Raw genomic sequence first — 24,447 nt, forward strand, 5'->3', positions numbered from 1 at the left:
AAGGTGCTGTGTTTAAAGAGGTGGAGTTACGCAGATCTAAAACGCGTGGATTGCAGCAGCAGCAAGCCGAAAAGTGCAGGCATGTAAGGGATCTAGAGGTTGACAACATGTCTTCTTAACGGGAGTCCAGGAGCTCATCTCCACAAATGGACTTTTCAGGATCCTTGGGTGGCTCCGTAGTTTGAAACCAATTCTGGTTATCGCTTCTCGGCCTTTTGGCTAAGATCAAGTGTAGTATCTGTTCTTATCAGTTTAATATCTGATACGTCCCCTATCTGGGGACCATATATTAAATGGATTTTTAGAACAGGGAGATGGAAAAAGAGCTTGCTCTGTCCACTCCACGCATTGACCTGGTATTGCAGTATCTCCAGGACCGGTGCACCCCTTCTTTAATGCAGTTTCTAAAATCAGAAAGAATTGAATTCAATGTTTTTTGTTCATTTTGCTTGTTTGTCGGATTTTGGGATGGACTCTTTGGCTTTGCTTTTCTTCTCCTCATTGGATTTTTCATGTTCAAAGTTGCAGAAGCCAGATTACAAGCTCATTTTGGTTCAACTTCAGCAACTGTGCATTGCATTGCCATGTAATGTGATGCAATGCTATCTTTCTAGCTCTCCCTTTTTACTTCCTTTTGGATAAACAGACATATTAGGCAAGCATTTTGGAGCTTTCACCTAAATAACTACAGGTGGTGAGATAAGCTGCACAATATAATTGACCTTTCAGTATATTGTTGCACACACACCATCTATTTAGCAAATGCCCTTGTTATCAACAGCAGCCTTTTAAACTCACCTGAGCTAACAGGTATGTGCGCTGGTTACTCTGCTGCGCTTAAAATTTCTTTTTTGGTTTGCTACAATGCCTTTTCTGAAACGTTGTCTCCTTCTGCTGGAACACTGACTTCTTTCATTTAATGCCTGCAGACTATAAAAGAGAACCCAACCCAAAAAGTTTGGTTGATTAGTCTGTGGCATTCTGTTAAACTGTTGCTTATGGCGGTCTCTGTGAGCTTCTCAGCGACATTCAGCCAGCCAGGTATCCTGCCTGCAGTAGATGGAATGTGGCAATGGAACGCTGGCTGCGCGTGTCATAATAGGCTCTGAGCCTTTATATACCTGTGCACAGCAGCAGCCACCTTCAGTCTGCTGCTGGACAGCCAGCAGCAGCAGCAGCAGGAGAGGTATGTAATCAGGAGCCCTCCTGCTAAGGGTAGACAGCTGCTCGTTCCACCCCACCCCCCGCCTTAATTGGTTCTCCTCCCTTCCAACGGTGTTGAGGCGGGTGGGAACAGCAGGGGGTGAAGGTGCTGTGTTTAAAGAGGTGGAGTTACGCAGATCTAAAACGCGTGGATTGCAGCAGCAGCAAGCCGAAAAGTGCAGGCATGTAAGGGATCTAGAGGTTGACAACATGTCTTCTTAACGGGAGTCCAGGAGCTCATCTCCACAAATGGACTTTTCAGGATCCTTGGGTGGCTCCGTAGTTTGAAACCAATTCTGGTTATCGCTTCTCGGCCTTTTGGCTAAGATCAAGTGTAGTATCTGTTCTTATCAGTTTAATATCTGATACGTCCCCTATCTGGGGACCATATATTAAATGGATTTTTAGAACAGGGAGATGGAAAAAGAGCTTGCTCTGTCCACTCCACGCATTGACCTGGTATTGCAGTATCTCCAGGACCGGTGCACCCCTTCTTTAATGCAGTTTCTAAAATCAGAAAGAATTGAATTCAATGTTTTTTGTTCATTTTGCTTGTTTGTCGGATTTTGGGATGGACTCTTTGGCTTTGCTTTTCTTCTCCTCATTGGATTTTTCATGTTCAAAGTTGCAGAAGCCAGATTACAAGCTCATTTTGGTTCAACTTCAGCAACTGTGCATTGCATTGCCATGTAATGTGATGCAATGCTATCTTTCTAGCTCTCCCTTTTTACTTCCTTTTGGATAAACAGACATATTAGGCAAGCATTTTGGAGCTTTCACCTAAATAACTACAGGTGGTGAGATAAGCTGCACAATATAATTGACCTTTCAGTATATTGTTGCACACACACCATCTATTTAGCAAATGCCCTTGTTATCAACAGCAGCCTTTTAAACTCACCTGAGCTAACAGGTATGTGCGCTGGTTACTCTGCTGCGCTTAAAATTTCTTTTTTGGTTTGCTACAATGCCTTTTCTGAAACGTTGTCTCCTTCTGCTGGAACACTGACTTCTTTCATTTAATGCCTGCAGACTATAAAAGAGAACCCAACCCAAAAAGTTTGGTTGATTAGTCTGTGGCATTCTGTTAAACTGTTGCTTATGGCGGTCTCTGTGAGCTTCTCAGCGACATTCAGCCAGCCAGGTATCCTGCCTGCAGTAGATGGAATGTGGCAATGGAACGCTGGCTGCGCGTGTCATAATAGGCTCTGAGCCTTTATATACCTGTGCACAGCAGCAGCCACCTTCAGTCTGCTGCTGGACAGCCAGCAGCAGCAGCAGCAGGAGTGGTATGTAATCAGGAGCCCTCCTGCTAAGGGTAGACAGCTGCTCGTTCCACCCCACCCCCCGCCTTAATTGGTTCTCCTCCCTTCCAACGGTGTTGAGGCGGGTGGGAACAGCAGGGGGTGAAGGTGCTGTGTTTAAAGAGGTGGAGTTACGCAGATCTAAAACGCGTGGATTGCAGCAGCAGCAAGCCGAAAAGTGCAGGCATGTAAGGGATCTAGAGGTTGACAACATGTCTTCTTAACGGGAGTCCAGGAGCTCATCTCCACAAATGGACTTTTCAGGATCCTTGGGTGGCTCCGTAGTTTGAAACCAATTCTGGTTATCGCTTCTCGGCCTTTTGGCTAAGATCAAGTGTAGTATCTGTTCTTATCAGTTTAATATCTGATACGTCCCCTATCTGGGGACCATATATTAAATGGATTTTTAGAACAGGGAGATGGAAAAAGAGCTTGCTCTGTCCACTCCACGCATTGACCTGGTATTGCAGTATCTCCAGGACCGGTGCACCCCTTCTTTAATGCAGTTTCTAAAATCAGAAAGAATTGAATTCAATGTTTTTTGTTCATTTTGCTTGTTTGTCGGATTTTGGGATGGACTCTTTGGCTTTGCTTTTCTTCTCCTCATTGGATTTTTCATGTTCAAAGTTGCAGAAGCCAGATTACAAGCTCATTTTGGTTCAACTTCAGCAACTGTGCATTGCATTGCCATGTAATGTGATGCAATGCTATCTTTCTAGCTCTCCCTTTTTACTTCCTTTTGGATAAACAGACATATTAGGCAAGCATTTTGGAGCTTTCACCTAAATAACTACAGGTGGTGAGATAAGCTGCACAATATAATTGACCTTTCAGTATATTGTTGCACACACACCATCTATTTAGCAAATGCCCTTGTTATCAACAGCAGCCTTTTAAACTCACCTGAGCTAACAGGTATGTGCGCTGGTTACTCTGCTGCGCTTAAAATTTCTTTTTTGGTTTGCTACAATGCCTTTTCTGAAACGTTGTCTCCTTCTGCTGGAACACTGACTTCTTTCATTTAATGCCTGCAGACTATAAAAGAGAACCCAACCCAAAAAGTTTGGTTGATTAGTCTGTGGCATTCTGTTAAACTGTTGCTTATGGCGGTCTCTGTGAGCTTCTCAGCGACATTCAGCCAGCCAGGTATCCTGCCTGCAGTAGATGGAATGTGGCAATGGAACGCTGGCTGCGCGTGTCATAATAGGCTCTGAGCCTTTATATACCTGTGCACAGCAGCAGCCACCTTCAGTCTGCTGCTGGACAGCCAGCAGCAGCAGCAGCAGGAGAGGTATGTAATCAGGAGCCCTCCTGCTAAGGGTAGACAGCTGCTCGTTCCACCCCACCCCCCGCCTTAATTGGTTCTCCTCCCTTCCAACGGTGTTGAGGCGGGTGGGAACAGCAGGGGGTGAAGGTGCTGTGTTTAAAGAGGTGGAGTTATGCAGATCTAAAACGCGTGGATTGCAGCAGCAGCAAGCCGAAAAGTGCAGGCATGTAAGGGATCTAGAGGTTGACAACATGTCTTCTTAACGGGAGTCCAGGAGCTCATCTCCACAAATGGACTTTTCAGGATCCTTGGGTGGCTCCGTAGTTTGAAACCAATTCTGGTTATCGCTTCTCGGCCTTTTGGCTCAGACCTAGTGTTTGGACAAGAGGTTCCTTGTGTACTAGCCCTCGGCCTTCCAGCATCGCCACTTCGGTGGCTTAAGCTGGATGCTGCTATAGGGGGAGAGTGAGGAGGAAACGAGAAGGCGATTCCTGAAGCGACCATGGGTGTCAAGCTTCGCTTTGCAGGGACCGGGGATCCCCGGGTCAAGAATGCTTTCCGTATCGAGGTCTCTGAGGAGAAGAAGGACCATTTCTCGTTGTCATACCTGGTCAACGCCATTTTCTATGAAATCCTGAAGATCCAGAAGTCGGAGATCATCTGTTTGCAGGAGTTCAGAAGGGAGCATAGGTACGTCTTGGTGCTTTCTTCTATGGCGGCTTGCCAAAACCTTTTCAAAACTCTTCAAGTCCTTTCAGAGCACCCTCAGCTGGATGGACTTATCTTCACTGTACTCTACTCTAAGGGGGATATCCCGGTGGTAGTATTCATGCACAACCCCTTTATCTCCCGGGATGATATCACTGCATTCCTGAGAAGACACTGCATTTTTGTGCAATTCTCCCATAAAATCTTAAATGGAGAAGGGCTGTGGACTGGGAAGTATAAATACTTTGTGAGGTTTGGGATAGACCCTCATGGTCCTGGAGGTATTCACTATCCTCCCCTGAACTTTACAATTGGAAGAGACTCTGGATATCTGTTTTTTCCCGAGGCGCCATTGTTCTGCAGGAGATGCAACATGTTCGGGCATATCCAGGATTTCTGCAAGCAATTGCCAAACTGTAGAAAGTGCAACAAGTACGGTCATCTGGCGAAGGATTGTTCCAACCCGGTGGTATGTGATGCCTGCGGGGAGGAAGGACATGTGATTCGGGATTGTAAGGCTAAAGTCAAGCCTAGGTCCTTCTCCGAAGTGACCAAAGGTAAGCCTACTGTCCCTGCTGTTACCCCACAGGTGACTACTGCAGAGATCAATGAGGAGACGGAGCCCCCTGAGGTTGAAGATCTGGTGGGTGAGGCCCAGAACCTGTTGGACCCTCCGGCCCCTGCTGGGTCAGGTATGGAGATCTCCGAGTTGGGTGTGGACCTCCCTCATCAGTCCGAAATATGTGGTGAGGGTGACATGGATGTGTCTCTAGCTCGAACCCCTGCATTGTCCTGGGGTGCTACAGACGAAGAGGTGGCCAGGGATGGTGGCCAAGGAGACTTTACTTCTGGGAGGTCTTTTGATGATGATGATACTCCTGAACTGGCCAATAAAAAACCCAGACGAGAGTACTCACCTGCCAGCGGAGGGTGCGACAGTCCTGCAAGTGACCGCATTTACCCGCAGGATGTCTTCTCCCCTGATGCTCCTTACCTTGGCATCCCTGAGAGCATCAACACCTTTGGGGTGCTTTCCCAGTCTGATGATAATGGATGAGTATGGTGTGATCAACATTGAGTCATGTATTTCTTTTCATTAATTAATGTCTTGCCAATCTGGTTGGGATGTAGTGTCCCTAAATGTAAGGCAGATCAGATCTAAAATCAGAAGAACAACTGTTCTGGACTACCTGAAACATTTAGGTGCTGATGTTTTTTGCCTTCAGGAGTGTGGGATTCAGGATGCTCCTTGTGACAAAGACTGGCCTTACGGACAGCATATCTGGTCAGGGTCTAATCATAATAAAAATGATGGGGTGGGGATATTAGTTGGGAATAAAGAAATCTCTATTGATAGTTATATTGTGGTGGAGGTGGGCCGATGTTTAATTGCATTTTTGAGTTATAGAGGGTGGCGGGTCAGAATTATTAATTTATATTGCCCTACAGGGAAGGAAGAGCGGCTTGCTCTTCTTGAAAAATTAAGTTTTTTTCTTCCAGGGAAATCTCCCACTATTTTTGTTGGGGACGTTAATTGTGTCACAGAAGGAAAGTGTGACATAACAGGAAAGAAATTGTCCCATTTAATTTGTGATTTTTCCTTTTTAGATGCAGCAGTTGTTGTTCTTGGCATGCCACCACCGCCGACATACCATGCTGACCGTGGTGAGATTCATTCCAGAATTGATTTAATGTTATTTTCTAAAAATATGGTATGTTTGGATTTTTCTCAACAAAAGGTACCTTTTTCAGACCATGAATGTTTGAGAGGCGTGTTTTGTGCGAATGGTGACCAAGTGTATGGCAGTGGGGTATGGAAGTTGAATGCAAGGCTGTTAGAGGATGATGAGGTGATGAATGAGTTTAATGTAAAGTATGAAAGATGGAGAATGCGTAAGAAGGATTTTGTGTGTGTTCTTGACTGGTGGGACTGGGTGAAAGTGCAATTTAAAACTTTCTTCAAAAAGTGGGGCTATAGAAAAGCTGCCAGATATAGGAATAGGTTTAATGACCTTAATAGACGGATTGACTGGTTGAGAAAGTGTGTTGCAAGTGGTTTGGAGATGTCTGATCAACTTACTGAGGCTAAGAATGAATTGAAGCGTGTGTTGGATGAGAAAGGAAAGGAAATTATATATCGTACTAAAATTGAGCACCTGGAGAAAAATGAGAAGTGTACGAGGTTCTTTTTTAAAAAAATGAATGGTAGGAAGACTGATATGAATGAAGTTGTGAATGAAAGTGGAACCAACTGTATGGGTGAGGATGTGCTGAAAGAAGTGAATAGGTTTTATAGCAAGTTGTATGATGAGAAATGGATTGACTCTGGGCTTGTGTCATATGTTCTGAATGGTGTGGAGAAAAAACTTGATTCTGAGGAGCGTGATCTGTTGTGTGAGGATGTAGTTCTGGATGAAGTGAAGAATGTGGTGTGGAGTGCTAAAAAGAGTAAGACTCCTGGGAAAGATGGTATACCTGTAGAGTTGTATGTGAAAGCATGGGAAGTTTTGGGAACAGATTTGACTGAGGTATGTAAGTATATGTGGGTGAATGGTAGGTTGTGTGAATCAATGAAAGAAGGAGTGGTTGTGCTTGTGTATAAAAAGGGTGAGAGGAAACGTTTGGAAAACTGGAGACCAATAACACTGCTGAATTCGGATTATAAGGTCTACAGTAAGTTACTGGCAAATCGTATGCGTGAAGTGATTGGTAGTGTTGTGGAGGAGGACCAAGTATGTGCAGTGCCTGGAAGAAGTATGAGTGATAACTTGTTATTGTTGAGAGATATGATTGGGGATTGCAAGGATAGAAAGCAGAAATGTATGACTTTAGCTATTGATTTTGAGAAGGCGTTTGACAGGGTTTCGCATGTGTTTTTGTTTAAAGTACTGGAAAGAATGGGGTTTCCTAGAGAATTTGTGAATTGTGTAAAATCATTGTATGATTGTGTGTCAAGTGAGTTCTTGGTTAATGGGTGGCTGTGTGACAAAGTGAAGATTAGGTCAGGAGTAAGGCAGGGGTGTCCTATGTCCCCCGTCTTATTTGTATGTGTAATAGAACCATTGTTATGTTTGATTAGACGGGATAAAATGATGAGAGGTTTGTTGGTGCCTGGTAGTGGTGGTAAGCATGTGAAAGTGTTAGGTTATATGGATGATGTTGTGGTTGTGAGTGAAAGTATGGCTTCTTTGAGTAGAATTAAATTGCTTTTGGATTTTTTTGTTGGTGCGTCTGGTTTTAGGGTAAATTGGAATAAATGTAGTTTTAAATGTTTTGGAGATAGTAGTATTCGTATGGATGGTGTAAAGTGTGAAGTGGGTGCAATCAAGATTTTGGGCGTATTATTTAATGATGACTTAAAAGGGAATGAAAGTTGGGAAGAGTGTGGTATGCGGGTTGAACGTAAATTGAATTTTTGGCGAATGAGAGAATTGACTCTGCGTGGTAAGGTATTAATTATCAAAGCAGTGATTCTCCCTATCCTGCTTTATGTGGCGACTGTTTTTCCTTCTCCTTACAGGAAAATTAAGAGAATAGAGAAGTTGGTATTCACATTCCTGTGGTGTAGTAAGATGGAGAAGTTGAAGCGGGAGAGCCTTTTTAAGGCTTGTCAGCATGGTGGGCTGGCCTTTCCCAATATTGAAGTTTTTTTAGGTCTTAATTATATTAAGACTGTGGTTACTTTGCTGGGTAAAGGCAATAAAGGTGCTTTTATGGCTAATTATTCTGCTGGATGGATGTTGTATGGGTTATGCTGGAGGAAGAGAGATGCGAGTGTGCCTGTGGCCTTTAAGTGTCCTGTTTGGTATGAGGTGATTGAGAAATTTGTGAGAAAGCATGATTTGTTGAGTGTGGGAATGAATGATTTTAGAATGACCAAGAATGTGGTGAAAAGAATGAGTGCAAATGAGGTAGAGTGTAATATTGTTGGGTTGAGAGGGAATGAGGTTTCAGATGCATGGAAGAAGTTAGATACGTTTGGGATGTCAAACAAACAGAAGGATGTGGTGTGGATGACTTTACATAATATTTTACCTGTGAGAGAAGTGCAGAAGAAAAGAGAGTTGATAAGAACAGATGTGTGTCCGAGAGTGGGATGTGGTGGTTGTGAGACTGTGAGGCATGTTATGTGGGATTGTGAGTACGCGTACAGTGTGTGGAAGTGTGTAGGTGGATTGTGTAAGGGTTTAGCAGGCGTGAATTTTGTGGATTGGCGTGTGGCGATGTTTGGAATTGGTGCGTGTAGTCGGTCTAAAGATAGAATTTTATGGTTGATAATGGCTTGTGTGATGGAGAGTTTGTGGGATGCAAGGAACCTTGGACTTTTCAAGAGGAAATCTTTATCAGTGAATGAATGTGTTAGACTTATTCTTTCAAGACTATACCTGATATATAAGTTGGACAGCAGAGGCGGTGGTGGCACAGATGCCGAAGGGATTTGGAAATTTAAAAAGTGGCATTACCTTATCAAATACCAGTGATTTTTTTTCTTTGTGATTCCTTGAAGTTTCTGCATTTGTGTTACGTAAAGGATGTTCCCTTGTGATTATATTTCGTCTTATACTACTGCTAAATAAATAGAACCATGATGATGAGAAGTTTTAAGTAGCAAAGTTTGGAGAAATTCATACTGTTTGCTAAAAAACTAAACTGAATGGTTTAAAAAAAAAAAAAAAAAAAAAAAATCTGTTCTTATCAGTTTAATATCTGATACGTCCCCTATCTGGGGACCATATATTAAATGGATTTTTAGAACAGGGAGATGGAAAAAGAGCTTGCTCTGTCCACTCCACGCATTGACCTGGTATTGCAGTATCTCCAGGACCGGTGCACCCCTTCTTTAATGCAGTTTCTAAAATCAGAAAGAATTGAATTCAATGTTTTTTGTTCATTTTGCTTGTTTGTCGGATTTTGGGATGGACTCTTTGGCTTTGCTTTTCTTCTCCTCATTGGATTTTTCATGTTCAAAGTTGCAGAAGCCAGATTACAAGCTCATTTTGGTTCAACTTCAGCAACTGTGCATTGCATTGCCATGTAATGTGATGCAATGCTATCTTTCTAGCTCTCCCTTTTTACTTCCTTTTGGATAAACAGACATATTAGGCAAGCATTTTGGAGCTTTCACCTAAATAACTACAGGTGGTGAGATAAGCTGCACAATATAATTGACCTTTCAGTATATTGTTGCACACACACCATCTATTTAGCAAATGCCCTTGTTATCAACAGCAGCCTTTTAAACTCACCTGAGCTAACAGGTATGTGCGCTGGTTACTCTGCTGCGCTTAAAATTTCTTTTTTGGTTTGCTACAATGCCTTTTCTGAAACGTTGTCTCCTTCTGCTGGAACACTGACTTCTTTCATTTAATGCCTGCAGACTATAAAAGAGAACCCAACCCAAAAAGTTTGGTTGATTAGTCTGTGGCATTCTGTTAAACTGTTGCTTATGGCGGTCTCTGTGAGCTTCTCAGCGACATTCAGCCAGCCAGGTATCCTGCCTGCAGTAGATGGAATGTGGCAATGGAACGCTGGCTGCGCGTGTCATAATAGGCTCTGAGCCTTTATATACCTGTGCACAGCAGCAGCCACCTTCAGTCTGCTGCTGGACAGCCAGCAGCAGCAGCAGCAGGAGAGGTATGTAATCAGGAGCCCTCCTGCTAAGGGTAGACAGCTGCTCGTTCCACCCCACCCCCCGCCTTAATTGGTTCTCCTCCCTTCCAACGGTGTTGAGGCGGGTGGGAACAGCAGGGGGTGAAGGTGCTGTGTTTAAAGAGGTGGAGTTATGCAGATCTAAAACGCGTGGATTGCAGCAGCAGCAAGCCGAAAAGCGCAGGCATGTAAGGGATCTAGAGGTTGACAACATGTCTTCTTAACGGGAGTCCAGGAGCTCATCTCCACAAATGGACTTTTCAGGATCCTTGGGTGGCTCCGTAGTTTGAAACCAATTCTGGTTATCGCTTCTCGGCCTTTTGGCTAAGATCAAGTGTAGTATCTGTTCTTATCAGTTTAATATCTGATACGTCCCCTATCTGGGGACCATATATTAAATGGATTTTTAGAACAGGGAGATGGAAAAAGAGCTTGCTCTGTCCACTCCACGCATTGACCTGGTATTGCAGTATCTCCAGGACCGGTGCACCCCTTCTTTAATGCAGTTTCTAAAATCAGAAAGAATTGAATTCAATGTTTTTTGTTCATTTTGCTTGTTTGTCGGATTTTGGGATGGACTCTTTCGCTTTGCTTTTCTTCTCCTCATTGGATTTTTCATGTTCAAAGTTGCAGAAGCCAGATTACAAGCTCATTTTGGTTCAACTTCAGCAACTGTGCATTGCATTGCCATGTAATGTGATGCAATGCTATCTTTCTAGCTCTCCCTTTTTACTTCCTTTTGGATAAACAGACATATTAGGCAAGCATTTTGGAGCTTTCACCTAAATAACTACAGGTGGTGAGATAAGCTGCACAATATAATTGACCTTTCAGTATATTGTTGCACACACACCATCTATTTAGCAAATGCCCTTGTTATCAACAGCAGCCTTTTAAACTCACCTGAGCTAACAGGTATGTGCGCTGGTTACTCTGCTGCGCTTAAAATTTCTTTTTTGGTTTGCTACAATGCCTTTTCTGAAACGTTGTCTCCTTCTGCTGGAACACTGACTTCTTTCATTTAATGCCTGCAGACTATAAAAGAGAACCCAACCCAAAAAGTTTGGTTGATTAGTCTGTGGCATTCTGTTAAACTGTTGCTTATGGCGGTCTCTGTGAGCTTCTCAGCGACATTCAGCCAGCCAGGTATCCTGCCTGCAGTAGATGGAATGTGGCAATGGAACGCTGGCTGCGCGTGTCATAATAGGCTCTGAGCCTTTATATACCTGTGCACAGCAGCAGCCACCTTCAGTCTGCTGCTGGACAGCCAGCAGCAGCAGCAGGAGAGGTATGTAATCAGGAGCCCTCCTGCTAAGGGTAGACAGCTGCTCGTTCCACCCCACCCCCCGCCTTAATTGGTTCTCCTCCCTTCCAACGGTGTTGAGGCGGGTGGGAACAGCAGGGGGTGAAGGTGCTGTGTTTAAAGAGGTGGAGTTATGCAGATCTAAAACGCGTGGATTGCAGCAGCAGCAAGCCGAAAAGCGCAGGCATGTAAGGGATCTAGAGGTTGACAACATGTCTTCTTAACGGGAGTCCAGGAGCTCATCTCCACAAATGGACTTTTCAGGATCCTTGGGTGGCTCCGTAGTTTGAAACCAATTCTGGTTATCGCTTCTCGGCCTTTTGGCTAAGATCAAGTGTAGTATCTGTTCTTATCAGTTTAATATCTGATACGTCCCCTATCTGGGGACCATATATTAAATGGATTTTTAGAACAGGGAGATGGAAAAAGAGCTTGCTCTGTCCACTCCACGCATTGACCTGGTATTGCAGTATCTCCAGGACCGGTGCACCCCTTCTTTAATGCAGTTTCTAAAATCAGAAAGAATTGAATTCAATGTTTTTTGTTCATTTTGCTTGTTTGTCGGATTTTGGGATGGACTCTTTGGCTTTGCTTTTCTTCTCCTCATTGGATTTTTCATGTTCAAAGTTGCAGAAGCCAGATTACAAGCTCATTTTGGTTCAACTTCAGCAACTGTGCATTGCATTGCCATGTAATGTGATGCAATGCTATCTTTCTAGCTCTCCCTTTTTACTTCCTTTTGGATAAACAGACATATTAGGCAAGCATTTTGGAGCTTTCACCTAAATAACTACAGGTGGTGAGATAAGCTGCACAATATAATTGACCTTTCAGTATATTGTTGCACACACACCATCTATTTAGCAAATGCCCTTGTTATCAACAGCAGCCTTTTAAACTCACCTGAGCTAACAGGTATGTGCGCTGGTTACTCTGCTGCGCTTAAAATTTCTTTTTTGGTTTGCTACAATGCCTTTTCTGAAACGTTGTCTCCTTCTGCTGGAACACTGACTTCTTTCATTTAATGCCTGCAGACTATAAAAGAGAACCCAACCCAAAAAGTTTGGTTGATTAGTCTGTGGCATTCTGTTAAACTGTTGCTTATGGCGGTCTCTGTGAGCTTCTCAGCGACATTCAGCCAGCCAGGTATCCTGCCTGCAGTAGATGGAATGTGGCAATGGAACGCTGGCTGCGCGTGTCATAATAGGCTCTGAGCCTTTATATACCTGTGCACAGCAGCAGCCACCTTCAGTCTGCTGCTGGACAGCCAGCAGCAGCAGCAGCAGGAGAGGTATGTAATCAGGAGCCCTCCTGCTAAGGGTAGACAGCTGCTCGTTCCACCCCACCCCCCGCCTTAATTGGTTCTCCTCCCTTCCAACGGTGTTGAGGCGGGTGGGAACAGCAGGGGGTGAAGGTGCTGTGTTTAAAGAGGTGGAGTTATGCAGATCTAAAACGCGTGGATTGCAGCAGCAGCAAGCCGAAAAGTGCAGGCATGTAAGGGATCTAGAGGTTGACAACATGTCTTCTTAACGGGAGTCCAGGAGCTCATCTCCACAAATGGACTTTTCAGGATCCTTGGGTGGCTCCGTAGTTTGAAACCAATTCTGGTTATCGCTTCTCGGCCTTTTGGCTCAGATCAAGTGTCTGGACATCAGGTTCCTTGAGTGCTAGCCCTCGGCCTTCCAGCATCGCCACTCCGGTGGCTTAAGCTGGATGCTGCTATAGGGGGAGAGTGAGGAGGAAACGGGAAGGCGATTTCCGTGGCTGACTATGGGAGTCAAGCTGAAATTTGCTGGGACCGGGGACCCCCGGGTCAAGAATGGATTTCGCATTGAGATTTCCGAGGAGAAGAAGGGACATTTTTCCATGTCCTACCTGGTGAATGCCATCTTCTATGAAGCATTGAAGATTAAGAAGTCGGACATTCTTTGCCTGCAGGAATTTAGAAGTCATGGAAGGTATGTGCTGGTTCTTTCTACTATGGCTGCTTGCCAAAATCTTTATAGAACCTTGAAAGGCCATACTGAGAACTCCCTCCTAGATGGACTCACTTTTACTGTCCTCTATTCAAAGGGGGATGTTCCTGTTGTTGTGTTTATGCACAATCCCTTTATCCCCCAGGAGGACATTACTGTATTCTTGAGGAGGCATTGTACTTATGTGCATTTTTCCCACAAGATCTCGAATGAAGAAGGCTTGTGGACTGGCAAATACAAGTACTTTGTTCGTTTTGCTACAGACCCCGAGGGGCCAGGGGGCATACATTATCCTCCTATGAGTTTCTCTATTGGGAGAGACACTGGTTTCTTGTACTTTCCTGATGCTCCTTTTTTCTGCAGAAGATGTAACAAGTATGGTCATGTCCAGGAGTCCTGCAGGTATCCGCCAACCTGCAGGAGGTGTAACACGTCTGGTCATATGGCGAAAGACTGCAAGAACCAGGTAAAGTGTGATGCTTGTGGTGAGGAGGGGCATGTTCTTAGGCAGTGTCAAGCTAGAACCACTCCTAAGTCTTTTGCTCAAGTGGTCGCGGAGGGGCCTGCTGTTCCTTCGACTTCTACTAGGGTTCCACAAGGTCCCCTTCCGGATGTCGGGGAGGCAACTGCTCCCCAAGAGGAAGAGGATGGCACTCAGATGGACGACATATTTGAAGATGCCCAGCTTCAGCCTCCTGCGTCAGGAGGCTTTGACATGGTGATTCCAGAGGTGATGTCACCTTTCCCTCCACAGTTTGGTGTCCGTGGTGAGGGGGAAATGGACTTGTCCAATTCTCCTGTCATATCTTGGTGCAATACTGCTTCAGAGGAGATCGGGGACGGTGGCCAAGGGGATTTGTCTGCTGTCCGTTTCTCTGATGAGGAGGATCCTGATGTGGTCAAGAAGAAGCCAAGGACTGAGTGTTCATCCATTGCTGCCGTGTGTGATAGCCCGGTGGACTCTCGTGCTTACCCGTCAGATGTATTTTCTCCTGACATTGTTACATTTGGCATTCAGCCAGATGGTAATAGCTTTGCTTTGCTTGATGAAGGTTGAGTTGATGTTTTCTTTCTTTTTTTTTCAGGTTATGTGTGATCCCCTTTAGTTATGCCGCATCATTCTGGATGGGACATTGTGTCCCTTAATGTTAGGCAAATTAGATCTGTTACCCGAAGAACAACAGTTCTGGATTATCTAAAGGGTTTGAGTGCAGATGTCTATTGTCTACAAGAGTGTGGGATTACTGAATCTCCAGGGGATAAGGACTGGCCTTATGGCCAGTATGTTTGGTCGGGGTCCAGCTTTAACAAAAATGATGGTGTGGGGATTTTAGTTGGTAATAAGAATATTACTATTGATAGTTACACGGTTGTGGAGGTGGGTCGCTGCATTATTGTTTTTTTGAGTTATAGGGGGTGGAAGGTTAGAATGATTAATTTATATTGTCCTACTAAAAAAGAGGAGCGGCTTGCTCTTCTTGAGAAATTGAGTTTTTTTCTCCCTGGAAAAATTCCTACAGTTTTTGTTGGTGACTGTAATTGTGTCACAGAAGGTAATGTGGACATTACGGGAAAAAAGTTATCTCAACTTATTTCTGATTTTTCTTTCTTAGACGCTGCAATACTTGAGTATGGCATTCCACCACCGCCTACATATTATGCTGACCGTGGTAATATTTCATCGAGGATAGATAGGATGTTATTTTCCAAAAATATGGTTTGTTCAAGTTATGTTCAACATAAGGTACCTTTTTCTGATCATGAGTGTTTGCGTGGAGTTTTTAGTGCGAATGGGGACATGGTGTTTGGGGGTGGGGTTTGGAAATTGAATACGAGGTTGTTGGAGGATGAGGAGGTGATGAGTAAGTTGGAGAAAAGGTATGCAAGTTGGAGGTGGCGTAAGCGTGATTTTGGTAGTGTGCTTGAATGGTGGGATTGGGTGAAATTACAGTTAAAAACTTTCTTTAAAAAATGAGGCTACAAAAAAGCTGCCAGATATCGTAATAGATTTAATGACTTAAGTAGACGGATTGATTGGTTGCGTGGGTGTGTTAGGAAAGGAATGGATATGTCTGATCAGCTTGAGGTTGCTAAGAATGAGTTAAAATGTCTTCTGGATGAAAAAGGTAAAGAGATTATTTACCGTACCAAGTTAGAGCATTTGGAAAAGAATGAAAAGTGCACCAGGTACTTTTTTAAAAAAATGAATGGAAGGAAGTTGGATTTGAGTGAAGTGGTAGGTGAAGATGGATCTAGTGTGGTTGGGAAGAATGTGTTGAATGAGGTGAATGGCTTCTATAGTAAGTTGTACGATGAGAAATGGATTGATCCTGGACTTGTGTCGCATGTATTGAGTGGTATGGAGAAGAGACTTGGTTCGGATGAATGTGATGCTTTGTGTGAGGATGTTATTTTGGATGAGGTGAGGAATGTTGTTATGAGTGCTAAAAAGAATAAGACGCCTGGGAAGGATGGGTTGCCTGTGGAGCTGTATGTGAAAGCTTGGGAGTTTTTGGGTAAGGACTTGACTGAGGTTTGTAGGTATATGTGGATGAATGGTGTTTTGTGTGACAGTATGAAAGAGGGTATAGTGGTTCTTGTGTTTAAGAAGGGTGAGAAAAAGCGTTTGGAGAACTGGAGACCCATATCATTGCTTAACGCTGATTATAAGGTCTACAGTAAATTGTTAGCAAATCGTATGCGTGAGGTGATTGGTAGGGTTGTGGAGGATGACCAAGTGTGTGCCGTGCCTGGTCGGAGTATAAGTGATAATTTGTTATTGTTAAGGGATATGCTTGGGGATTGTAAGACTAGAAAGCAGAAGTGTATGGTGTTAGCAATTGATTTCGAAAAGGCTTTTGATAGAGTTTCGCATGTGTTTCTGTTTAAAGTATTGGAGAGGATGGGTTTCCCTAGGGTTTTTCTGAATGGAGTTAAGTCTTTATATGATTATGTGTCAAGTGAGTTTTTAGTGAATGGATGGTTGTCTGACAAAGTGATGATTAGGTCTGGTGTAAGACAGGGGTGCCCTATGTCCCCTGTCTTGTTTGTATGTGTGATTGAGCCTTTGCTGTGTTTAGTGAGACGTGAGAAAATGATGAGAGGATTGTTAGTGCCTGGGAGTGGTGGTAAGCATGTGAAGGTGTTAGGTTACATGGATGATGTTGTGATGGTGAGTGAAAGTATGGCTTCAATGAGTAGGGTGAGGTTGCTTTTGGATTTTTTCTGTGGTGCATCAGGTTTTAGAGTTAACTGGACTAAGTGTAGTTTCAAATGCTTTGGAGATGACAGTATTCGTATGGAAGGTGTTAAGTATGAGGAGAGTGCAATTAAGGTTTTAGGGGTATTTTTCAATGATGATCTGAAAGGAAATGAGAGTTGGGACGAGTGTGGTATGCGTGTTGAGCGAAAATTGAATTTTTGGAGAATGAGAGATCTTTCTTTGCGGGGCAAAGTTCTAGTTATCAAAGCAGTGATCTTACCCATTCTGCTTTTTGTGGCCATAATTTTTCCATCCCCTTTTAGGAAAGTGAAGAGAGTTGAGAAAATGATTTTTTCCTTTTTCTGGTGCAGCAAGATGGAGAAGCTGAAGAGGGAAAGCCTTTATAAGGCCTGCCAGCATGGTGGTTTGGGATTTCCTAATGTTGAGGTTTTTTTAGGGCTCCATTATATTAAGACGATTGTGGTATTGTTGGGTAAAGGTAATAAGGGTGCATGTATGGCAAGTTATTCTGCAGGATGGATGTTGTATGGGTTAGGTTGGAGAAAGAGGGATGCGAGAGTGCCTGTGTCTTTTAAGTGTCCGGTGTGGTATGAGGTGATTGAGAAGTTTGTCAAGAAGTATGATTTGCTGAGTGTGCCGGTGGATGAGTTTAGAATGACTAAGAGGGTGTATAGGAAATTGTGTGCAAATGAGGTCGAGTCTAATATTGTTGGTTTGAGAGGGAATGAGGTTGCGGATGCTTGGAGAAAGTTGGGTATGTATGGGATGTCCAACAAACAGAAGGATGTAGTGTGGATGGCGTTTCACAATATTCTTCCAGTGAGAGACGTTCAAAAGAAGAGAGGTTTGATTAGGTCGGATGTTTGTCCAAGAGATGGATGTAATGGTTGTGAGACGGTTATGCATCTGATGTGGAATTGTGATTTTGCACAAGACGTGTGGAAATGTGTAGGGGGGTTGTGTAGGAGTTTGGCAGGAGTGACTTTTGTGGATTGGCGTGTGGTTATGTTTGGTATTGGTGCAAGTGGACGTGTAAAGGAGAGAGTTTTGTGGTTAATTATGGCTTGTGTGTAAGAAAGTTTGTGGGATGTGAGGAATCTTTGTGTATTTAAAAGGAAATCAATTACAGTAAATGAATGTATTAGGATTATTCTTTCTAGGCTATTTTTGATTTACAAGATGGATAGTAGTAGCGGTGGTGGAACAGATGCCGAGGGAATATGGAAATTTAAAAAGTGGAGGCATATTGTAAAATTTCAGTGATCTTTTGGTTTATATTAATAAGATGTTCTTCTTTCTGTAATATTAGGTTACTTTATGCTTAATAAATATGGCCATGATGATGAGAAGTTTTTTTTTGCAACAGTTTTGGTATATCCTACTGATTTGCTATAAAACTAACCTGAATGGTTTAAAAAAAAAATAAAAAAAAATCTGTTCTTATCAGTTTAATATCTGATACGTCCCCTATCTGGGGACCATATATTAAATGGATTTTTAGAACAGGGAGATGGAAAAAGAGCTTGCTCTGTCCACTCCACGCATTGACCTGGTATTGCAGTATCTCCAGGACCGGTGCACCCCTTCTTTAATGCAGTTTCTAAAATCAGAAAGAATTGAATTCAATGTTTTTTGTTCATTTTGCTTGTTTGTCGGATTTTGGGATGGACTCTTTGGCTTTGCTTTTCTTCTCCTCATTGGATTTTTCATGTTCAAAGTTGCAGAAGCCAGATTACAAGCTCATTTTGGTTCAACTTCAGCAACTGTGCATTGCATTGCCATGTAATGTGATGCAATGCTATCTTTCTAGCTCTCCCTTTTTACTTCCTTTTGGATAAACAGACATATTAGGCAAGCATTTTGGAGCTTTCACCTAAATAACTACAGGTGGTGAGATAAGCTGCACAATATAATTGACCTTTCAGTATATTGTTGCACACACACCATCTATTTAGCAAATGCCCTTGTTATCAACAGCAGCCTTTTAAACTCACCTGAGCTAACAGGTATGTGCGCTGGTTACTCTGCTGCGCTTAAAATTTCTTTTTTGGTTTGCTACAATGCCTTTTCTGAAACGTTGTCTCCTTCTGCTGGAACACTGACTTCTTTCATTTAATGCCTGCAGACTATAAAAGAGAACCCAACCCAAAAAGTTTGGTTGATTAGTCTGTGGCATTCTGTTAAACTGTTGCTTATGGCGGTCTCTGTGAGCTTCTCAGCGACATTCAGCCAGCCAGGTATCCTGCCTGCAGTAGATGGAATGTGGCAATGGAACGCTGGCTGCGCGTGTCATAATAGGCTCTGAGCCTTTATATACCTGTGCACAGCAGCAGCCACCTTCAGTCTGCTGCTGGACAGCCAGCAGCAGCAGCAGCAGGAGAGGTATGTAATCAGGAGCCCTCCTGCTAAGGGTAGACAGCTGCTCGTTCCACCCCACCCCCCGCCTTAATTGGTTCTCCTCCCTTCCAACGGTGTTGAGGCGGGTGGGAACAGCAGGGGGTGAAGGTGCTGTGTTTAAAGAGGTGGAGTTATGCAGATCTAAAACGCGTGGATTGCAGCAGCAGCAAGCCGAAAAGTGCAGGCATGTAAGGGATCTAGAGGTTGACAACATGTCTTCTTAACGGGAGTCCAGGAGCTCATCTCCACAAATGGACTTTTCAGGATCCTTGGGTGGCTCCGTAGTTTGAAACCAATTCTGGTTATCGCTTCTCGGCCTTTTGGCTAAGATCAAGTGTAGTATCTGTTCTTATCAGTTTAATATCTGATACGTCCCCTATCTGGGGACCATATATTAAATGGATTTTTAGAACAGGGAGATGGAAAAAGAGCTTGCTCTGTCCACTCCACGCATTGACCTGGTATTGCAGTATCTCCAGGACCGGTGCACCCCTTCTTTAATGCAGTTTCTAAAATCAGAAAGAATTGAATTCAATGTTTTTTGTTCATTTTGCTTGTTTGTCGGATTTTGGGATGGACTCTTTGGCTTTGCTTTTCTTCTCCTCATTGGATTTTTCATGTTCAAAGTTGCAGAAGCCAGATTACAAGCTCATTTTGGTTCAACTTCAGCAACTGTGCATTGCATTGCCATGTAATGTGATGCAATGCTATCTTTCTAGCTCTCCCTTTTTACTTCCTTTTGGATAAACAGACATATTAGGCAAGCATTTTGGAGCTTTCACCTAAATAACTACAGGTGGTGAGATAAGCTGCACAATATAATTGACCTTTCAGTATATTGTTGCACACACACCATCTATTTAGCAAATGCCCTTGTTATCAACAGCAGCCTTTTAAACTCACCTGAGCTAACAGGTATGTGCGCTGGTTACTCTGCTGCGCTTAAAATTTCTTTTTTGGTTTGCTACAATGCCTTTTCTGAAACGTTGTCTCCTTCTGCTGGAACACTGACTTCTTTCATTTAATGCCTGCAGACTATAAAAGAGAACCCAACCCAAAAAGTTTGGTTGATTAGTCTGTGGCATTCTGTTAAACTGTTGCTTATGGCGGTCTCTGTGAGCTTCTCAGCGACATTCAGCCAGCCAGGTATCCTGCCTGCAGTAGATGGAATGTGGCAATGGAACGCTGGCTGCGCGTGTCATAATAGGCTCTGAGCCTTTATATACCTGTGCACAGCAGCAGCCACCTTCAGTCTGCTGCTGGACAGCCAGCAGCAGCAGCAGCAGGAGAGGTATGTAATCAGGAGCCCTCCTGCTAAGGGTAGACAGCTGCTCGTTCCACCCCACCCCCCGCCTTAATTGGTTCTCCTCCCTTCCAACGGTGTTGAGGCGGGTGGGAACAGCAGGGGGTGAAGGTGCTGTGTTTAAAGAGGTGGAGTTATGCAGATCTAAAACGCGTGGATTGCAGCAGCAGCAAGCCGAAAAGTGCAGGCATGTAAGGGATCTAGAGGTTGACAACATGTCTTCTTAACGGGAGTCCAGGAGCTCATCTCCACAAATGGACTTTTCAGGATCCTTGGGTGGCTCCGTAGTTTGAAACCAATTCTGGTTATCGCTTCTCGGCCTTTTGGCTAAGATCAAGTGTAGTATCTGTTCTTATCAGTTTAATATCTGATACGTCCCCTATCTGGGGACCATATATTAAATGGATTTTTAGAACAGGGAGATGGAAAAAGAGCTTGCTCTGTCCACTCCACGCATTGACCTGGTATTGCAGTATCTCCAGGACCGGTGCACCCCTTCTTTAATGCAGTTTCTAAAATCAGAAAGAATTGAATTCAATGTTTTTTGTTCATTTTGCTTGTTTGTCGGATTTTGGGATGGACTCTTTGGCTTTGCTTTTCTTCTCCTCATTGGATTTTTCATGTTCAAAGTTGCAGAAGCCAGATTACAAGCTCATTTTGGTTCAACTTCAGCAACTGTGCATTGCATTGCCATGTAATGTGATGCAATGCTATCTTTCTAGCTCTCCCTTTTTACTTCCTTTTGGATAAACAGACATATTAGGCAAGCATTTTGGAGCTTTCACCTAAATAACTACAGGTGGTGAGATAAGCTGCACAATATAATTGACCTTTCAGTATATTGTTGCACACACACCATCTATTTAGCAAATGCCCTTGTTATCAACAGCAGCCTTTTAAACTCACCTGAGCTAACAGGTATGTGCGCTGGTTACTCTGCTGCGCTTAAAATTTCTTTTTTGGTTTGCTACAATGCCTTTTCTGAAACGTTGTCTCCTTCTGCTGGAACACTGACTTCTTTCATTTAATGCCTGCAGACTATAAAAGAGAACCCAACCCAAAAAGTTTGGTTGATTAGTCTGTGGCATTCTGTTAAACTGTTGCTTATGGCGGTCTCTGTGAGCTTCTCAGCGACATTCAGCCAGCCAGGTATCCTGCCTGCAGTAGATGGAATGTGGCAATGGAACGCTGGCTGCGCGTGTCATAATAGGCTCTGAGCCTTTATATACCTGTGCACAGCAGCAGCCACCTTCAGTCTGCTGCTGGACAGCCAGCAGCAGCAGCAGCAGGAGAGGTATGTAATCAGGAGCCCTCCTGCTAAGGGTAGACAGCTGCTCGTTCCACCCCACCCCCCGCCTTAATTGGTTCTCCTCCCTTCCAACGGTGTTGAGGCGGGTGGGAACAGCAGGGGGTGAAGGTGCTGTGTTTAAAGAGGTGGAGTTATGCAGATCTAAAACGCGTGGATTGCAGCAGCAGCAAGCCGAAAAGTGCAGGCATGTAAGGGATCTAGAGGTTGACAACATGTCTTCTTAACGGGAGTCCAGGAGCTCATCTCCACAAATGGACTTTTCAGGATCCTTGGGTGGCTCCGTAGTTTGAAACCAATTCTGGTTATCGCTTCTCGGCCTTTTGGCTAAGATCAAGTGTAGTATCTGTTCTTATCAGTTTAATATCTGATACGTCCCCTATCTGGGGACCATATATTAAATGGATTTTTAGAACAGGGAGATGGAAAAAGAGCTTGCTCTGTCCACTCCACGCATTGACCTGGTATTGCAGTATCTCCAGGACCGGTGCACCCCTTCTTTAATGCAGTTTCTAAAATCAGAAAGAATTGAATTCAATGTTTTTTGTTCATTTTGCTTGTTTGTCGGATTTTGGGATGGACTCTTTGGCTTTGCTTTTCTTCTCCTCATTGGATTTTTCATGTTCAAAGTTGCAGAAGCCAGATTACAAGCTCATTTTGGTTCAACTTCAGCAACTGTGCATTGCATTGCCATGTAATGTGATGCAATGCTATCTTTCTAGCTCTCCCTTTTTACTTCCTTTTGGATAAACAGACATATTAGGCAAGCATTTTGGAGCTTTCACCTAAATAACTACAGGTGGTGAGATAAGCTGCACAATATAATTGACCTTTCAGTATATTGTTGCACACACACCATCTATTTAGCAAATGCCCTTGTTATCAACAGCAGCCTTTTAAACTCACCTGAGCTAACAGGTATGTGCGCTGGTTACTCTGCTGCGCTTAAAATTTCTTTTTTGGTTTGCTACAATGCCTTTTCTGAAACGTTGTCTCCTTCTGCTGGAACACTGACTTCTTTCATTTAATGCCTGCAGACTATAAAAGAGAACCCAACCCAAAAAGTTTGGTTGATTAGTCTGTGGCATTCTGTTAAACTGTTGCTTATGGCGGTCTCTGTGAGCTTCTCAGCGACATTCAGCCAGCCAGGTATCCTGCCTGCAGTAGATGGAATGTGGCAATGGAACGCTGGCTGCGCGTGTCATAATAGGCTCTGAGCCTTTATATACCTGTGCACAGCAGCAGCCACCTTCAGTCTGCTGCTGGACAGCCAGCAGCAGCAGCAGCAGGAGAGGTATGTAATCAGGAGCCCTCCTGCTAAGGGTAGACAGCTGCTCGTTCCACCCCACCCCCCGCCTTAATTGGTTCTCCTCCCTTCCAACGGTGTTGAGGCGGGTGGGAACAGCAGGGGGTGAAGGTGCTGTGTTTAAAGAGGTGGAGTTATGCAGATCTAAAACGCGTGGATTGCAGCAGCAGCAAGCCGAAAAGTGCAGGCATGTAAGGGATCTAGAGGTTGACAACATGTCTTCTTAACGGGAGTCCAGGAGCTCATCTCCACAAATGGACTTTTCAGGATCCTTGGGTGGCTCCGTAGTTTGAAACCAATTCTGGTTATCGCTTCTCGGCCTTTTGGCTAAGATCAAGTGTAGTATCTGTTCTTATCAGTTTAATATCTGATACGTCCCCTATCTGGGGACCATATATTAAATGGATTTTTAGAACAGGGAGATGGAAAAAGAGCTTGCTCTGTCCACTCCACGCATTGACCTGGTATTGCAGTATCTCCAGGACCGGTGCACCCCTTCTTTAATGCAGTTTCTAAAATCAGAAAGAATTGAATTCAATGTTTTTTGTTCATTTTGCTTGTTTGTCGGATTTTGGGATGGACTCTTTGGCTTTGCTTTTCTTCTCCTCATTGGATTTTTCATGTTCAAAGTTGCAGAAGCCAGATTACAAGCTCATTTTGGTTCAACTTCAGCAACTGTGCATTGCATTGCCATGTAATGTGATGCAATGCTATCTTTCTAGCTCTCCCTTTTTACTTCCTTTTGGATAAACAGACATATTAGGCAAGCATTTTGGAGCTTTCACCTAAATAACTACAGGTGGTGAGATAAGCTGCACAATATAATTGACCTTTCAGTATATTGTTGCACACACACCATCTATTTAGCAAATGCCCTTGTTATCAACAGCAGCCTTTTAAACTCACCTGAGCTAACAGGTATGTGCGCTGGTTACTCTGCTGCGCTTAAAATTTCTTTTTTGGTTTGCTACAATGCCTTTTCTGAAACGTTGTCTCCTTCTGCTGGAACACTGACTTCTTTCATTTAATGCCTGCAGACTATAAAAGAGAACCCAACCCAAAAAGTTTGGTTGATTAGTCTGTGGCATTCTGTTAAACTGTTGCTTATGGCGGTCTCTGTGAGCTTCTCAGCAACATTCAGCCAGCCAGGTATCCTGCCTGCAGTAGATGGAATGTGGCAATGGAACGCTGGCTGCGCGTGTCATAATAGGATCTGAGCCTTTATATACCTGTGCACAGCAGCAGCCACCTTCAGTCTGCTGCTGGACAGCCAGCAGCAGCAGCAGCAGGAGAGGTATGTAATCAGGAGCCCTCCTGCTAAGGGTAGACAGCTGCTCGTTCCACCCCACCCCTAGCCTTAATTGGTTCTCCTCCCTTCCAGCGGTGTTGAGGCGGGTGGGAACAGCAGGGGGTGAAGGTGCTGTGTTTAAAGAGGTGGAGTTATGCAGATCTAAAACGCGTGGATTGCAGCAGCAGCAAGCCGAAAAGTGCAGGCATGTAAG

At 43.9% G+C, this 24,447-nt stretch overlaps 9 non-coding genes and 2 pseudogenes across 9 annotated transcripts; all 11 read left to right on the forward strand.

Moving 5' to 3' along the window:
* Nucleotides 1–199: 199 nt before the first annotated feature.
* Nucleotides 200–390, forward strand: LOC141243880 (U2 spliceosomal RNA). Its single transcript, XR_012307896.1, has one exon. It is a non-coding gene; the product is annotated as a U2 spliceosomal RNA (small nuclear RNA).
* Nucleotides 391–1,505: 1,115 nt separating this feature from the next.
* LOC141243881 (U2 spliceosomal RNA) lies at nt 1,506–1,696 on the forward strand. The gene has a single exon (XR_012307897.1). It is a non-coding gene; the product is annotated as a U2 spliceosomal RNA (small nuclear RNA).
* Nucleotides 1,697–2,811: 1,115 nt separating this feature from the next.
* On the forward strand, nt 2,812–3,002 carry LOC141243882 (U2 spliceosomal RNA). The gene has a single exon (XR_012307898.1). It is a non-coding gene; the product is annotated as a U2 spliceosomal RNA (small nuclear RNA).
* Nucleotides 3,003–9,109: 6,107 nt separating this feature from the next.
* LOC141244014 (U2 spliceosomal RNA) lies at nt 9,110–9,320 on the forward strand (annotated as a pseudogene).
* Nucleotides 9,321–10,435: 1,115 nt separating this feature from the next.
* Nucleotides 10,436–10,626, forward strand: LOC141243883 (U2 spliceosomal RNA). Its single transcript, XR_012307899.1, has one exon. It is a non-coding gene; the product is annotated as a U2 spliceosomal RNA (small nuclear RNA).
* A 1,112-nt stretch (nt 10,627–11,738) lies between these two features.
* On the forward strand, nt 11,739–11,929 carry LOC141243884 (U2 spliceosomal RNA). Its single transcript, XR_012307900.1, has one exon. It is a non-coding gene; the product is annotated as a U2 spliceosomal RNA (small nuclear RNA).
* Nucleotides 11,930–18,039: 6,110 nt separating this feature from the next.
* LOC141244012 (U2 spliceosomal RNA) lies at nt 18,040–18,219 on the forward strand (annotated as a pseudogene).
* Nucleotides 18,220–19,334: 1,115 nt separating this feature from the next.
* LOC141243885 (U2 spliceosomal RNA) lies at nt 19,335–19,525 on the forward strand. Its single transcript, XR_012307901.1, has one exon. It is a non-coding gene; the product is annotated as a U2 spliceosomal RNA (small nuclear RNA).
* A 1,115-nt stretch (nt 19,526–20,640) lies between these two features.
* Nucleotides 20,641–20,831, forward strand: LOC141243887 (U2 spliceosomal RNA). Its single transcript, XR_012307902.1, has one exon. It is a non-coding gene; the product is annotated as a U2 spliceosomal RNA (small nuclear RNA).
* A 1,115-nt stretch (nt 20,832–21,946) lies between these two features.
* LOC141243888 (U2 spliceosomal RNA) lies at nt 21,947–22,137 on the forward strand. Its single transcript, XR_012307903.1, has one exon. It is a non-coding gene; the product is annotated as a U2 spliceosomal RNA (small nuclear RNA).
* Nucleotides 22,138–23,252: 1,115 nt separating this feature from the next.
* Nucleotides 23,253–23,443, forward strand: LOC141243889 (U2 spliceosomal RNA). The gene has a single exon (XR_012307904.1). It is a non-coding gene; the product is annotated as a U2 spliceosomal RNA (small nuclear RNA).
* Nucleotides 23,444–24,447: the final 1,004 nt, after the last annotated feature.

Source organism: Phyllobates terribilis, unplaced genomic scaffold, assembly GCF_046119375.1.
Source record: "Phyllobates terribilis strain yellow unplaced genomic scaffold, ASM4611937v1 Scaffold_1274__1_contigs__length_337103, whole genome shotgun sequence".
Classification (NCBI taxonomy): Eukaryota; Metazoa; Chordata; class Amphibia; order Anura; family Dendrobatidae; genus Phyllobates; species Phyllobates terribilis.